This window comes from Balaenoptera physalus (assembly GCF_965194825.1).
Source record: "Balaenoptera physalus genome assembly, chromosome: 7".
NCBI classification, from domain to species: Eukaryota; Metazoa; Chordata; class Mammalia; order Artiodactyla; family Balaenopteridae; genus Balaenoptera; species Balaenoptera physalus.
Genome location: NC_138886.1, coordinates 27,992,696 through 28,007,646, shown reverse-complemented (window position 1 = coordinate 28,007,646; position 14,951 = coordinate 27,992,696). Strand labels below are relative to the sequence as shown.

Genomic DNA, 14,951 nt, shown 5'->3' with positions numbered 1-14,951 from the left:
AACGAAAAGTGAGACTCATTTTTTGCCTTTTGCTAGTATTTCATTTGTCAAAACTTTGATATTTTAATGAAGTCCTTACCCTGCTATTAGTAAATTCATGGAAACCAGACTGCCTGGGATGCAGCCTCAGCTCCACTACTTACTTACAAACTCCATGATCAGGCTACTTACCCTGTCTGTACCTCAGTTTCCCCATCTGTAAAATGAAGATAATAACAGAACCCACCTCATGTGGTTCTCATGAGAATGAACTAAATTATTACGTGTGAAACGCTTGAAACAACACCCAGCATAAGGTAAATCAACAATAATGTAATCAAGAAGAAATCTTTCCTAAGAGTTTATTTCTAAGGTGCTACACCAATTTAATAAGAAAAAGAGTTTCCCATCCTATTTCACTTTTATTAAGCTGACTTTGAAACTGTATGTACTTTCAGAGAAAGATGCCTTAAGAAAAGGCTAAATTTGATTCCTAGACAGTAATGGCAGTAACAGAAAAACGGTTTATTTCAGAAGGTCCAAGACATAATTAGGGATAAAACAAGCAGAAGTCATATTGTACAATAACCAATTTTAAAAATTCACCAAAATTAAGACTGACAGCTAACTAATAGTTCTCTTCCCTTTTTCTCTCCTTTTATTTGTTTATTTATTTATTTATTTGGCTGTGCCGGGTCTTAGTTGCAGCATGAGGGATCTTTAATTGTGGCATATGGGATCTAGTTCCCTGACAGGGGATCAAACCCGGGCCGCATGCATTGGGAGCTCGGAGTTTTAGCCAGTGGGCCACAGGGAAATCCCTTCCCTTTTTCTTTTGTTCCTTATCCTTTTACAGCCAAATCCTCTGTCTATCCATTTTCTATGCATCACACAGGAAAAGATTTCGAGATCATCATAGACCTACTCACAAATACTTGACTAAAACGAGAGTAAATTTTTCATTTTAAACCAAGTAAAGAATTAGAGTTGAGCAAATTTTATTGTCTGTCCTTTCCACGGTGTTGCAATCCCTACACAACCAATGTCCCAACAAGCTGAAGAGAACTTGGCTGGCCCACTCATAGCAACAAGGGAAATATAACACAGGCTGCAGATTCTGATAAAGACTAGAGCAGATGAATATACCAGAACTCAGCGAGCATCCTCACAAAGTCCTCTGCCCATAGCAACTGAAATTGTACCACCTCACTGCTTAGTGTGGGAGTCAAAGAAATCTGGGGCTCACTGGCTGGGTTCAAAACTTAGCTCTGCCACTTGCAAGGTGTGTGGCTGGGGACATGTTAGTTACCCTCTCCGTTTCTCAGTCTGCAAAATAGGGATAATAAGTGTATTTGTTGTAAAAATTAAAATAGTATTTGAAAAACATTTGTATCAGTACTTGGCACCTGGTGCTATTTAACAGTGTCTATTAAATAAATATTGTAACTTTGGCACTTATGATTATTTCCACATGCAAATATGAAGAAGGTTTCAGTTTCAGTGTAGGCCCTCTCCCAGAATAGTTAAATTAAAACAAATTTTCAGCAAGATCTTTAAAATTTGATACTGAGGTAATTAACCGTAAGGAGCATTATACTTTCATTATTCCTTTAACATCCAGATAGTAAATAAAAATGTATTTGGATTTGAGAGTATTTTAGAAATGTAAAAACCACACATCTATTGGTATTTTCTAGATTCTAAAAAAAGTTCATAATTAAGGAGTCTAAAGTCATGTCCATTTATCTTAGGAGCTAAAAATTAAAATAGCAAAGATATTAACAATTTACAATCACTCTGAATACAGCATAAGCAACTTGGTTTATGGGAAGGAAGATCCCCTAAAAAAATTTTTGATGGAAAAATATTCCAACTTCTCTCCATATAAGGTAAATACTACAGAAGATACTAAAAAGCTGTGTTGCTGAGTTTCATTTGGTTTCATTCATTTTTAATAATGTAAGCATTAAGGTTTCCTAGAGCAGAGGTTGAAAACAACCAAACCCTAATCACCCTTTTCCAATCCTAAGCTACTGTCTTATACTGTCTCACATGAACTGTAAATATGCCCTAAGTCAAAAGGTGTCCAGGGTCCCTTACAGGCCTCTATTTAGATGTAAACTGAGGGTTGAGATTTCAAATGCTCATCTGGAGGGGAGACACATATCACAGGTATCCCCTTCACAATCAGATATATGTCATTCTGGAACACTAGGCTGGTCCCTGCAAGGGGGCTAATGAATTACTCTGACTACAGTAGAAATTCTTACCCCTTAAATGAACTGTGGTCATCGAAGGCTGGTCACTCTGATTCTACCGCTTTTTCTCGAGTAAATACTAATGTGCTCTGTGTAGCCAATGTTTTCCCAAAACTCTATCATGAATTAATGCATAAAGCATTAAAGCTCGTATAAAAGGAGCACTTGGGGAACAAGCTGACAATGAAAACTTTGTATTTGAAAATTATTATACCATCAGAAGAGGTTCTACTCCGGAAGCTTCTCCATGCTTTCACACTTTCTTTCATTTGGGAGAAATGCCTCAAGAGAACGATATGAACAAAAGAAAGCCTCCGTTAATTTTGTGGTAGGTATGAGGAAGATGGGCTGAAATATTAATAAAAGGGGAAATGAGAAACTAAGTACTTTTTTAGTTGGGATTTAAATTTTGTCTGAAAAGAAGATCAAAACTTAGGTTTGGGTCCCAAACTATTGTTAAAAGAACCAGTAAAACTCTGCTTTTGAACTTGCAAAATTTTGTGAGGTGTTCTTTGTGGAGAGGTGGGGACCGGGCCTTAGAAAGTGACTTGCTGATTTTCATCACCAAAGAATTTTTTTAAATATCAAATTTGTTCTCTATTATATTAATGTATATACTACTCGCTCAGTTTGTTGTGTCACTGAAAAGTGTTGGTTTTAAAAGCTGATGGTATCGCTTTTGCAGTGCCGCATTTCTTTCTCCCTTTTTCTTTCTCTCTCCTTATTTTCTTTTATCTTGTTTATTCCCTTCTTTTTGATAAGTGTTGAAAAAGAGGCACCTACACACAACCTTGGCACTGGCCCATGCCCCAAGAACCTTCCATTTAGCAACGCTCTGGGAGTTGGGAACCACTGTAACAAAACAGAACCAGACGCGCTTTCGCCTGTTCTCCAGGTTTCCTCTCAGTCTGCAACACCCGTCTTCACCGCATCTCGGTCGGAACCCTCGAGCGACAACGCCTCGTACAGCCCGGCCTCACTCCGGCCAAGGAGCCGATTCCCAGGCCACCCGGCCAGGAGGCGCTGTGGATCAGTCCCCCCGTGGCCACCCGCAGCCGGCGCCCAGCCATCCCTCCCCCCACCGCGGAGCGCAGCCCGCCAGCGGAGCTGCGAGCTCTGCACCGCCCGCCGGGGTTACTCTCGGTCATTCCGCTACACCATCTCGCCCCAGCTTCCCCATCCGTGCCCGGCCTGAGGCTGCCCCAAGAGACAAGCAGCAAAGGGCAGGAAGATGGGGGACAGGGGAATGGGCACCTCAGCTCCAGGTTTCCTTAGGCCCTCCTTCTAAGTCTAACGTTTTTTAAAGAAACAGAACTCTCGTCGCCCCAGCTGCGTCAGGGATACCAGCTCCGGGGAGCGTACGGAGACCGTAGAAAGGACCCAAACAAAGCCCCCGAGGCCTCAAATGAGCACTAGCGCTATGGACCCGGTTTGGTGCGCCTCCCAGTCGCGTTCTTGGTGAACAAGAACGCGCCGCTCCAGTCCGGGGGCGCAGGGGACCGATCCTCAGACCAGAGTCCAACTCGCAAGAACGGAGTGGAGACTGAGGGCTAGCATTTGTCCGGGTGGGCGCCGGCCGACCCGCAGCCAGAGAGGATTCCAGCCGGCTCAGGAGCTTCCAAACAAAGGGAAGAGCTCAGTGCCAGACCTGCCACTCTCCCCACTCCGGCTGCAGCGCCCCCAGCACCACCAGGAGCCCCCGATTCCACTGCGCCCCAGGTACTGCGCTCGGGTGTCCGCGCCCAAAGATGCTCCCCGGGCTCCACCGCCGGGCGAACCCTGAACACAGAGGCGCCGCGTCTTTGGGTCTCCAAAGCTCGTCCTAGGACGTCCTCCCCCCCCCCCCTTACGCCCCCCCATTTGCGCTGCAGGAGGTGGGGACGTGGGGGGTTCGGACTAAAGTCCCCGAAACCCAGCGCTTCCCAAAGTCCCCTCGGCCCTGAAACAAAACAATAACCCCAGCCCAAGTTTCTGGAGAGCCTCTTACCTGTTTTCCACTTTTTGTTTCCGGCTCTTTCCCCCACCCCTTGAAAAACCCTTCTGGGAAAGAAGTGGGGGAAAGGGAGCAAAGCGCCGCGAGAAATGGGCTGTGGCGACGCTGGTCACGCGGCGCCCCCTGTTCTGCCCACCTGCGCCGGGGGAGAGATGTGTCGGCGCCGCTCCTCCGGCCCCGGCCGCACTCACTCTTCCTCAGAATTACCGGGGTTTTGCCGCGACTAGTTCCTTTTATAGATTCCGCTGCGCTGAGCGCAGGGGTTACTATCGGTCAAAGCCTGTTCTCTCCCTCCTTCCCCGCCCCCTTTCCCGGCCTCTGTTTATGTAGTTCAGTCACTCAGCAGAAAGCACGTGGAGCCGCGCCCCGCCCCTTAAACGGGCGACGTCCTGCAGCGCGCGGGGTTGGGGGCGGAGGGTGCTGGTGGGGGTCCGCGCCCCTCGCCCGGGCCTGGGTCCGCGCCCCTCGCCCCTGCCCGGACGGCCTGCCCAGGACCAGCGGGAAACGCCGGGCTTGGGGCTGCGCCTAACAGAGACTCTCATCCAGGTTCAGGGCAGCCAACAGCGCAAGTGGACATCGCTTCCTCTAAACTCTTGCTTTCAGCAATTTTTATTTCCTTTGTTCATTTACTCAGTCGGAGGGACTTAGGGGGCGGAGGGAGGAGGAGGAAGGGGAAGAGACCTCGAGGCTGCAAACCCTCGGGATGCCAACCCTTTAGTCTTTTTTTCCTTTCAAGTGCCCAGGGTGTGGGAGAGGGTGGATAGTCCTCTGGACAATTGGCTGGTGTTGTTTTCCACCACAAACCCTGACTTTGGAATTCAAGAGGCGACTTACTGCCTTTGGGGTTCCCAGCCTGGGCCTCCCAGATCCCCGGGAGGACCCCTGAAAAGCGTCTTGCTCCTTCTCTTAGCAAACTGGGTGGAAGAGAAAGGCCACAAAAAACCGAGCAATGTGGACCAGCCCCCTTTTCATTTTCATCGTACTGGTCAGCGTCCCAGTGATAGATAAATACACATGGCTTGTATTTAGGTTTCTACAGATTCGCAAAGTGCAGCTAGAGAATCGCAGTCTTGTAAAATTACATAACCATTCCAGTTCTCCACCTTCTTCCTCTGGCTTTGGCTTTGACAGTCAGGAGCAAGACGGCCCATAACATTTGAGGAACAGAAGCAAGAGTACAAATGGAGGCCCACATACTTTAAGTCTAAATATTTAACTCATAAATCAAGCCAACAAACTGTAAAATAAGTTTCTCCTACCTGACAAAGATACCTTTGGAGCAAACTGGAAGGGAGGATTCACATTCAGACTCCTCACCCTTTGACTTAAGTTTTGTCAAGAAAGTGGTGGAGTGGGAGAGCTGGCCCCCAGCCAACTTCTCTTCCCACCCCCAGCTCCATCATATTGCAGAAGAACCTCCAGCTGTGCATGTGGGCCCCTAGCTGCACAAGGCCCTCCATGCTACAGTCCAGGCTATGATTTGAACCCAGGTCCACATGTCAGTGGTTCTGTCAACGCTCAGGACTGATCCAGGGAGGGGGCCCATGCAAGCCCTGGAAGTGCACTTAGGGGCCTTACTGCAAGGAATTCTGGGGTCCCGGCAACTCATAACTGTGGTGGCCTGGCCCCTACGTCCTGTGGACTCTTCACCCTTAGGAAGGGATGAGGTTTGAGGCGGGCCACAGCCAAGCCTTCTGCAGCCCAGGGCCCACGAGAGGACTCCCTCTTGCCTGGGTCAAAGGACAACCCTGGTCAAGAGAATGGGTTCTGGGGTCACATTTGACTGAACCATATGATCCACAACTTTCTGCCTCCATTTCTTTGTCCATAAAACAGAATATATATGCTCTCCCTGCCTCACAGCGGTTTTCTGAAAGCGCATTTTGTTCATTTGAGCTCCTGGGAAGAATGGCACTGTAAACAAAGAGGGTGTTGGTAGCTGACTATTGATGTCATTTTCTGGTACCAGAAAATGGCCTATAAAGATTGTCCCATGCCAAAATTTTAAAACTCCAGGTCTAGCCAAGAGCTCAAAGTAATCTTTCTGACCCTCTGGATATAAAGGAAAGCTCCTGGAGGAAGTGTTACCATTCCAAGTGTGACTTATGGAAGGTGCTTATGTCTCTCTGACTCTCCATTCCCTGCCCACCCACCCCACCATCCACCTATCACAATGCTTGAAATCCCACCACCAAAAGCATTCTTTTTGCAACTGAAGGCTATAGTTCCCAAGAGCACCCCCTACTAAAGTAATCCCTCAGATTGTTCTCTTGGGGAATGAGTGACAGTAAGTTCTGTACAAATGAGACAAAGATAGACTGTTGGAGAAAGGAGATGAGGCCAAGAAGGAGATGAAAGCCCCAGAGAGGACAGCCATTGATTCGAATACACAGGTCTATGGCCCCCAACACCAAATGTGATCATTTTTAACTAAGAACAACCTATGGTATCAAGAATCTGCTCATCTCTGCAATGAATACATGAACACACCATAATGTTTGAAATATGCTTATTAGTCGTGTTGATTTCTACCAGTAAAAGAGCCCAAATCCCCAAAGAGTCTAAGTGATTTGGCCAGGGGACACAAGGACCTAAGTCTGCTGACACCAAGCCCACACTTTGCAAATACGACAGGTTCACATGACAAAAATACTGAATTCCAAAAGTTAGAGGTTAAGAGAATGTGTCCCTTGAGAAAGTGTAAAAGCGTGAATTCTCTCCCTTGAATGTCACAGGTCTATTTGTTCCAGAGTATGCTTCAGCGAGCTTTCCTCCAAGTCCTTCAATTCCTGCTAACACCAACACCAACACTCCAGGTCCCCACCCTAGGTGACCCTTTCCAAACAAGTGGAATGGCCCTTCTTTGTTGCTGTGGCTCCGGAGAAAATGATTCTGTCAATGTAGCCTGGGTGTCTTGAAGTTCTATTCTGAGATGACCCTGGAATCTTTTAACTACAGAATTCAGGCAGCTGTGGCCTTGGAGACCCTGCTAGAGGTCATGAAGCTACAGATTTTCATTCTGTTGAGACTTTTAAATTAGGAATTACCTAAAAGGTTTTGCTTGGAAATTGCTTTGATATATAATATCTGTTAACTGGTCTACATAAATGTACATGCACACATTATTTAAAATGTAAATGATTTTCACCACACATGTGTATAGCGTACTGTTTGATTCCTGGAAACTGAAAAAAATAGAGTATTACAGGAAGTCAATGAAGAATAAAACAGAAAATATTCTAAAAATAACTTCTCAAGCAGAATTTGTTACAATTAAGACCTAATAGCTGGACTTTTTGAGAATTCCTGGAGAATGACAGGTACCTCAAAATTAAAGAAAAAAAATAGGTAATCCTTCTTTCATGTAAAGTGGAATAAAAGGACCTACAGTTCATATTTGAGTCAGTTTAATTCTAATTCATGGTTAGAAACAAATTCTCAAGCTATAGATATTCAAACAAACAAACAAAAAATACAAGGAATCACCGTTATTTGTGGAGTAAACCATGTATTGCATAGGCTTTCAATACCTACAAATTCTATATAATTGGACCAATGCAATCTCCTTCTTTATTAATGTGACTCCTATTGACATGTAGCAAGATTCAAAACCATTACTGCTTCTGGACTTGAGTAAGATGTTTGTTCTGCTTGTCATTGGGATCAGCAAGTTAGTCTGGATTATAGACAGACATATTCCCCTGAATTACTAGTTGATCGATGAGCTATAATTCTTTTTAAAAGCCAGCCATCCAACCTGCCTCCCTTCAAGCTCTCCTGCCTTTAACAGCCAAACTGCTGAAAAGATTTCATCTGTTATCCCTCCCTTTTATTTGCTCTCCAGCCCATTTCAGGCAAACTCTGGCCCCCACCACTCTCCAGATTCATTAATGACCTCCTTAAAAAGAGAGAGAGAGGGGTATATGTGCTTTCTTTCTTATCAGTATAAAATATTTTCATGTAGAAAAACAGAAAAATACCTCAAGTGCAGAAAGACTGCTGAATGGGTAACGCTGATGACCTCCTTTAAGTCCCTGGGCTACCTGATCTCTGATATTTGACACTACCCACCACACCTTCCTTCCTGAAACAAGTTCATCTCTTTTATTTCCTGAATCTGGTTCTCTTCTGACCCTCCTGCCTCTTTAACGACTCTTTTCCTGACTCCTCTGCCCTTGTATAATGTCTCCTAATACTGGTTTTCTCTTTTTATTTTTACATGATCCACTCCCCTTGGCTTCACGTAAACCCTGTGTCGCCAGCTCTCATCTCCTTGCTGGGCTCCGGGACGGTACGCCCCCCATACTTGGTGGGGCATCCAGTGGGACCAGTGGTGTGCTCGCTCCAGCTCAGAACTGCTGACTGTGTATGTATATCTCTTCCCGATTCTGCACTAAGTGACTTCCACGGGGTGAGCTTAAAATCAGCCCATGGTTTGGAATATTAACACCATTGAAATCTGATACAGTCAGGGCTTTCTTTTCTTCCTTTTATTTTATACTTTCTTTCTTTTTCTTTCTTTCTTTCTTTCTTTCTTTCTTTCTTTCTTTCTTTCTTTCTTTCTTTCTTTCTTTTTCTTTCTTCCTTCCTTCCTCCCTTCCTTCCTTTCTTCCTTCCTTCCTTTCTTTCTTTTTCTTCCTTTCTTTCTTTCTTTTCTTTCTCTCTTTCTCTTTCTCTTCTTTTGGAAAGCCAATTTTAACATTTACCACCACAACACTGAATAGGACATTCTGCAGCTAAACCCCATACTTATTTTTTTATCTTCCCTTTAAATCTCCCTCCTCCATATGCATCTTATGATTTAATTTCATGTAATGACATCCTCATCCACACATTGACTGTGGGAAATCAGAGTCATACTTGTTTGACTTTTCATCTCTCTGACCTCATCGTTCTCTTCTCATCCTAAAAAGCACCCAAGTCAGGCCAATTGAATCTCCTAAATATCTCTTAAATCTGTCCCTTACTCTCCAACCCCACTTGTCTAAATCCAAGCCAAAGGACTGAGAAACCTCCAAATTGCTATTCCTGCCTTTAGTTTCTTCCTCTTCCTATTTATCTTTCCTACCACAATGGAGTGATTTTTGCTTGAAGGGAAAAAAGCTAAGCAAGCCAACACAAAAACAAAAAGTATCTAATCATATCTTTCTCCCCTTCAAAACTTCCTATGGTTCTCCTTTGCTTACAAAGAAACAATCCCTCAAAGTTCCTTAAGAAAACCTACAAAGACCTTTGCAAACATGACATAAAAGGCCTTTGAAGCCTCCTCCATCCCCCCATCCCTATCTACCCACTCCCCCTTCCACAGACTTTCTGCATCTCTGCTCAGTGATTTCCCTACCTGGAAATCCTTCTTCTCATCTCCACCCCTGTCCTCCTGTGTAAGATTATTGAAGGAGAGGGATGGGATTAAATGACTAACTCTGCTGTGCTATTATTCAAGAAGCAGGAGGGACAGAGAAGAGAGAGGATTAGAATTCATTAGATAAAAAGGAATGGGGTAGAGGGTAGATGAGAGAGAGAGAGAGAGAAATATTATAGGCAGCTATTTTTTAAGTACTCAAATTAATAGGCAAATACCCTTAATTAATAGGGCAGACAGTACCCTTAAGTTTGAAAAGAAAATAATTGGACTCGGCATTAAAAGAAATCCAGCATTTATTATAACAGAAGTGATGTATCTGCATTTTTCTCTCCTTACTCAGAGTGCTTTTTTGACACTTGTTAAGAATCCATATTCTTGGCTGTGATTTCTGGGATGAGGGACTGCTATTTCTTAGCCAGGAGCTTTCCTTCTCTCTGACATATTAATAAGAGGATAAGTCATTAAAAAACAAAGAAAGCCTAGGAAATGTTCCAGATTTCCCTTTTCTTTTGGGCCGCTAGAGAGGCAAGCCTCTCTTTTTCCTCTTCAGCATTTTGGAGACGATCCCTTCTGTAGTGCATGGTCTTCTCTTTGTTCTTGTCCCCTTGGTGTTCTGGTGTTGGTTTGACTCGTGCCTGCACCAGTGCCCTTCGTAGCTTCTGAAACTGTCTTGATAGAATGAATGTTTGTGCCCCCTCAAAGACAACACTGTCTAGCTGTTGTGCTGTGACCAGGCCATGGAGGCAGGCCTTCATTTCCCTTCTTCATTGCCGTGCTTCCGGTGACTGATGCTGTCCAGTGAAATCTGAGCAATTTCTTAGCTTGGTTACTTGTCCCGGAAACCTACCCGTGAAGAATCATCCACAGTATGTAAATTAGTGGGGATGGGCTCCATTCCCAGAGGCCTGGGGCTTCCCACGGGTCAGTTTAGCTGACCCTAAAGCTGGTTCCTCTGGATTGGCTCCGTTACCCAACAAAGCTCAGCAGGAAGTCCCCACATCTGGCTGCTTACTGCTGGGGATGGGAGGCCCTCAACACACTACTAGAATGAGAATAGACAGCTCAATGGTGGGCCCAGTCCTGACATATAAGGAAATAAACTGAGAGGTTAAGGAAAAAGGAGAGTGATGTAAAAGTGAAGATCATAAAAACTGAGGGTGTTAGTGGCGTGTGAATGGCCCCAACATTCTGACAGGCAACGTAGCAACATGTGTTATGAGCTATTGACCCAGTAATTTTACTTGGAGGAATTTACCCTAAGGAAATATCCAAAAATATGGTCAAAGACTTATATTCAAAATGTTTGTACTATGTTATCTCCAGGAGTGAACATTTTTAAAATAGTAAATCATCTAATGGTTAATGTTTATTAATCATCTAAGATTCTAAAATAAATTCTGGTAAACTCATATGATTGAATTCTATGCAGTCATTAAAAATAAAAATAATGTTGTCAAAGGTAGTGATATGGGAAACAGCTCATGATAAATGTTAACTGAAAAAAGCAAAGCTATAGCTATGTGTATATATGATTTATATTCCGTAAAAATAGTTAGCAGTGTATTTGTAGTCTTTTTCATTGACTATATGTGTATAGAAAAGAATGGAAAGAATGCCACCTAAAAGTTAACAGCTATTTTCTGTGGATGGTGGGATTAGGATTAATTTTTTCATACATGTCTGTATTTTACAAAATTTCTAGGATAAGCATATGGTATTTTTTACCTAAGAAAAATGGCATTAAGAAGAGAGTTTGTAGATTAGTAGTGAGAGGGGATAGTTCACAACTGCAGAAAGGCAAACCATAAATCACCACGTGGAAACAGTAAACCCTGACATATTTTAGAAGAATGTATACACAGTAACAAAGAGCAGAAGAGAATATGGAGAGATGAAATTGTTAAGACAGCTAGAACTTTTCGGTGAGTAGGTTTATAAATTTTTTTTAAAAGTGAGAGGATTTTAAACCAATCCTAGGAGGCCACTGCTAAGTGAAAACTCCTTATTTGTACAACATGTCTGTGTGTCCTTGGGCATGTTACTTCACCTCTCTGTGCCTCAGTTTACTCATCTATCAAATGGAAGTAATAGTAGAAACTACCTTATAGGGTATCTATGGGTATTAAATGAGCTAGTACATGTGAAGTGCTTGTACTGTGCCTGGCATGTGGTAAGTGCTCAATAAAAGACAGCTGTTGTTGGGAATTCCCTGGCGGTCCAGTGGTTAGGACTCCATGCTTCCACTGCAGGGGGCACGGGTCCAATCCCGCATGCCCCGAGGCGTGGCCAAAATAAATTAATAAATAAAAGACTGCTGTTGTTATTATTAATGCCATTTATTATGTTACTATACTATTATTCCAAACAACAATATAACCTTTCCTCAATGTCCAATAATAACTTAATAAATATGACTTCTTTCCAAAATTCCAATCCGTGGATTTTTAAATTGATATTTTCAATTAGATTAACCAGTATAAACTACTTTGCCAGCCTAGAGTTCAAATACGGTCATATCTCTTTTCCATCTTTTATTTAATTACTCAAATCCCCACATGCCTACCTATTAGCAGGAAATCCAATATCTCTTTCTTGAGATTTCCTTCCTCCCCTCCCTCCCCCTGAACTGCCTAAGAGCCCTGGGGGCTTCCACAGAGATCTAGAGAAGCCAGTCAGCCTCTAATTTTCAGCAGCCAATTGCCCTGTCACTAGCACACAGCAGTACCACTGAAGTACCACTGATTGGTGCCTCAAAGTCCCACATACCCTTGTTCACTGCTGGGATTGTGTCCATGCTGGTCCTGACCTCGGAACAGCCTCCATCAGCACCCTGCTTTTGGACTCCCAAAATTTATGCACTTTAGTTTTTAATCAGAAGTTGCACACTGGCGGCCCATAGCCACATCCAGCTCTCTGACACGTGGTCTGGGCTAAAGTGTGTTGGTATTTTATTGGAAATAGTTGATGAGATTGGAAATGTCACAACAAAAATCTTTATTTCTTGCTTCTATTGGAAGGGTGGAAGCTCTGACCACCTGAGGCCCATTCCCACAGAGCAACAATTGGCCGATGCTGGAAAGAGGCTCTCTCTAGGTGGAACATGCTGTCTCTACCTTAGCCAAGTCCCCACTAATCCGTTTTTCTTAAACAGCCTGATTTACTCTTCTGTTCCACCTGCTCAGCCCGTAAAGGCTTCTGAGTTTGTGGCCCCTTGGCCTGGAAGTTCTTGGGGGAGTGTGGTGGAGTGGACACACTAGTCCATTATACATCCTGAGAATGTGTTGGGAGAAGTGGCTGAGAGTGTGAGTGTAGTAGGCAATGAATTACCTAAATCTTGTGAAATCAAACCTAGATGAGGGATCTTATTTGCTATTTTTGCATCAATAATAAGAGTCACATTGTTCCTCGAAGATCAAAACCCTGGGTTTCTACTTCTGCTAGTTTGAATTTGATTTTTTTAAGGCACACCTTTGTGATTGTAACTAAACACAACTTGAGTCACAAAGTAATAAAAGGCATTACCACCTCTAACAAACGCAAGACCACTTCCTCAAAAATCTCACCCTTTACTAGTATCAAAGGCCTAGTAAAATCAGCAGGGAAGAGTCAAAGAGGTCAGAAGCAACACTCCCTTCTGGTAACTAAAACTGAGACCAAAGAACACATCCAAACCCATAAGAGCCCAAAGTTTGATCCAAGCCACTTTGTTTATTGAATTAAACCCTAGAGATAAACAAAGGAAGCAAGATGAAAAACAGTCAGCATTCCACTCCGGGTGGTCAATAAGGCAAAGTTGGAGAAGAGATGGATCAGAAAAACATGTGGGCAGCTGGGGAGACAAAAGCATTCTCAAATGAATCTTCAGCGTGTGGGAGATGGTTTTGAATGACTTGGGATTCAATGAGAGAATGACAATGATTTCTTCTGCAGACAATTTGTTTGCCACCTTATATTTCTATGAAATGACCAGTGTGTCATATAAAATATGATACAATGAAAACTAAGTTTGCAGTTTCACACTCTTCATTTTCTTAAAACCATACAAAAGCAAACAGAAATTTGAGACTCTGAGACTTCAAGGAAACTGTAGAGTCATAGTAATTTGATCCTAAAAATAGATGCTTGACAAGAAGTTATATTTAAATCAACCATCAATCTATCAGGACATAATTTCTAAATTTGGTAATAGATAACCTTTCCATTTTATCCTCCCAATCACCATATGCATAGGATCATACTTTATACTAAACAAGGTGCATTATTTGATTTTAAACCATATAAATACCTTGAGGTTATGTTCCTTGAGTCCAAGAATTATATTTTAAATATCAAAGACAAATCCCCAAAAATGAGGAAGTGTGTTAGTAGCTCACACATATTGGCGGGTGAAAAGTTCAACAGTGGAAATAATATTGCTGGTGTCCGCAGTCCTAGCAATAAACAGCTAAATGCTCTCTTTTATAGTAGATTTGGGCAGGATATTTTTGTGGAGTACATAATGTTTGAATACATCTGTTTTGACTTGGGAAAATTTTATCATGGTCTAAAACGCAAACCTTCAAACTTTACATGGGTTTTTGTAAAAATCAAAATAAATGTTAAAAATGCATAGGTAATACATGCTCCTAGTCAAACGTTCAGACTATAACAAAAGTAGAAAGATAAAAAGACTATGAAAAAGGTACAAAGAGGAAAGTGAGAATCACTATAAGCCCACTACCCAGAGATGACTTCTGTCAATGTGTCTGATGTACATTCTTCCAGATTTTTTTTCAGTGAATAAATTTGGACATATACTTCTCATTTTAAAAAACAAGTTCATGCCATACACATTATTTGTAAACTATATTTTTACGTTTTTACATATTTGCATAAACATACTTTACATAAACACACGTATTTGCATATCACTAATAATTTGTAAATTATTTTCACTACATAATATGTTATAGACGTTTTCCCATGTAAACAAGTATAGATTATACCATTTTAAATGTATGATATTCCACTGTATGTATTATTATAACTTGAAATCAAATCCCCAGAGATAGACTTATAGTTTGTATCTCTTTTTTGCAGTCATAAAAAATGCATGTGTACAAAGATAGTACAAGAATGTTCATGGCTGCACTTTTCCTCAGAATATTTCAGCAAAAGTGGGATTGCTAAGTAACAGAATAGACATATTTTACATTTTGATACATATAGCTAAATTATCCTCCATAAAGTTGGCACAATGCACTCTCACGAACAGGGTGTGAGAATGCCTACGTTTGTTTTTTTTTTAAATTATCATAGAGTAACATTTACATTTCTTTCTTTTGGTACACAGTTCTACAAATCTTAACACATATAC

At 42.4% G+C, this 14,951-nt stretch overlaps 1 protein-coding gene across 5 annotated transcripts in view; it reads right to left on the bottom strand.

Moving 5' to 3' along the window:
- Window positions 1-14,951, bottom strand: part of ABCA1 (ATP binding cassette subfamily A member 1) — a 179,917-nt gene that overhangs the window by 136,241 nt on the left and 28,725 nt on the right. For 2 of the 5 annotated variants that reach the window (XM_082471165.1, XM_082471169.1), the window contains exon 1: window positions 4,225-4,526. The exons of 1 other annotated variant lie outside the window; for it this stretch is intronic. The gene's annotated coding sequence lies outside the window, so the exon portion shown is untranslated. Of the gene's footprint in view, window positions 1-4,224; window positions 4,532-14,951 lie in introns of those variants that run through there. 2 more of the 5 variants (XM_082471173.1, XM_082471166.1) reach the window with 2 other exon arrangements.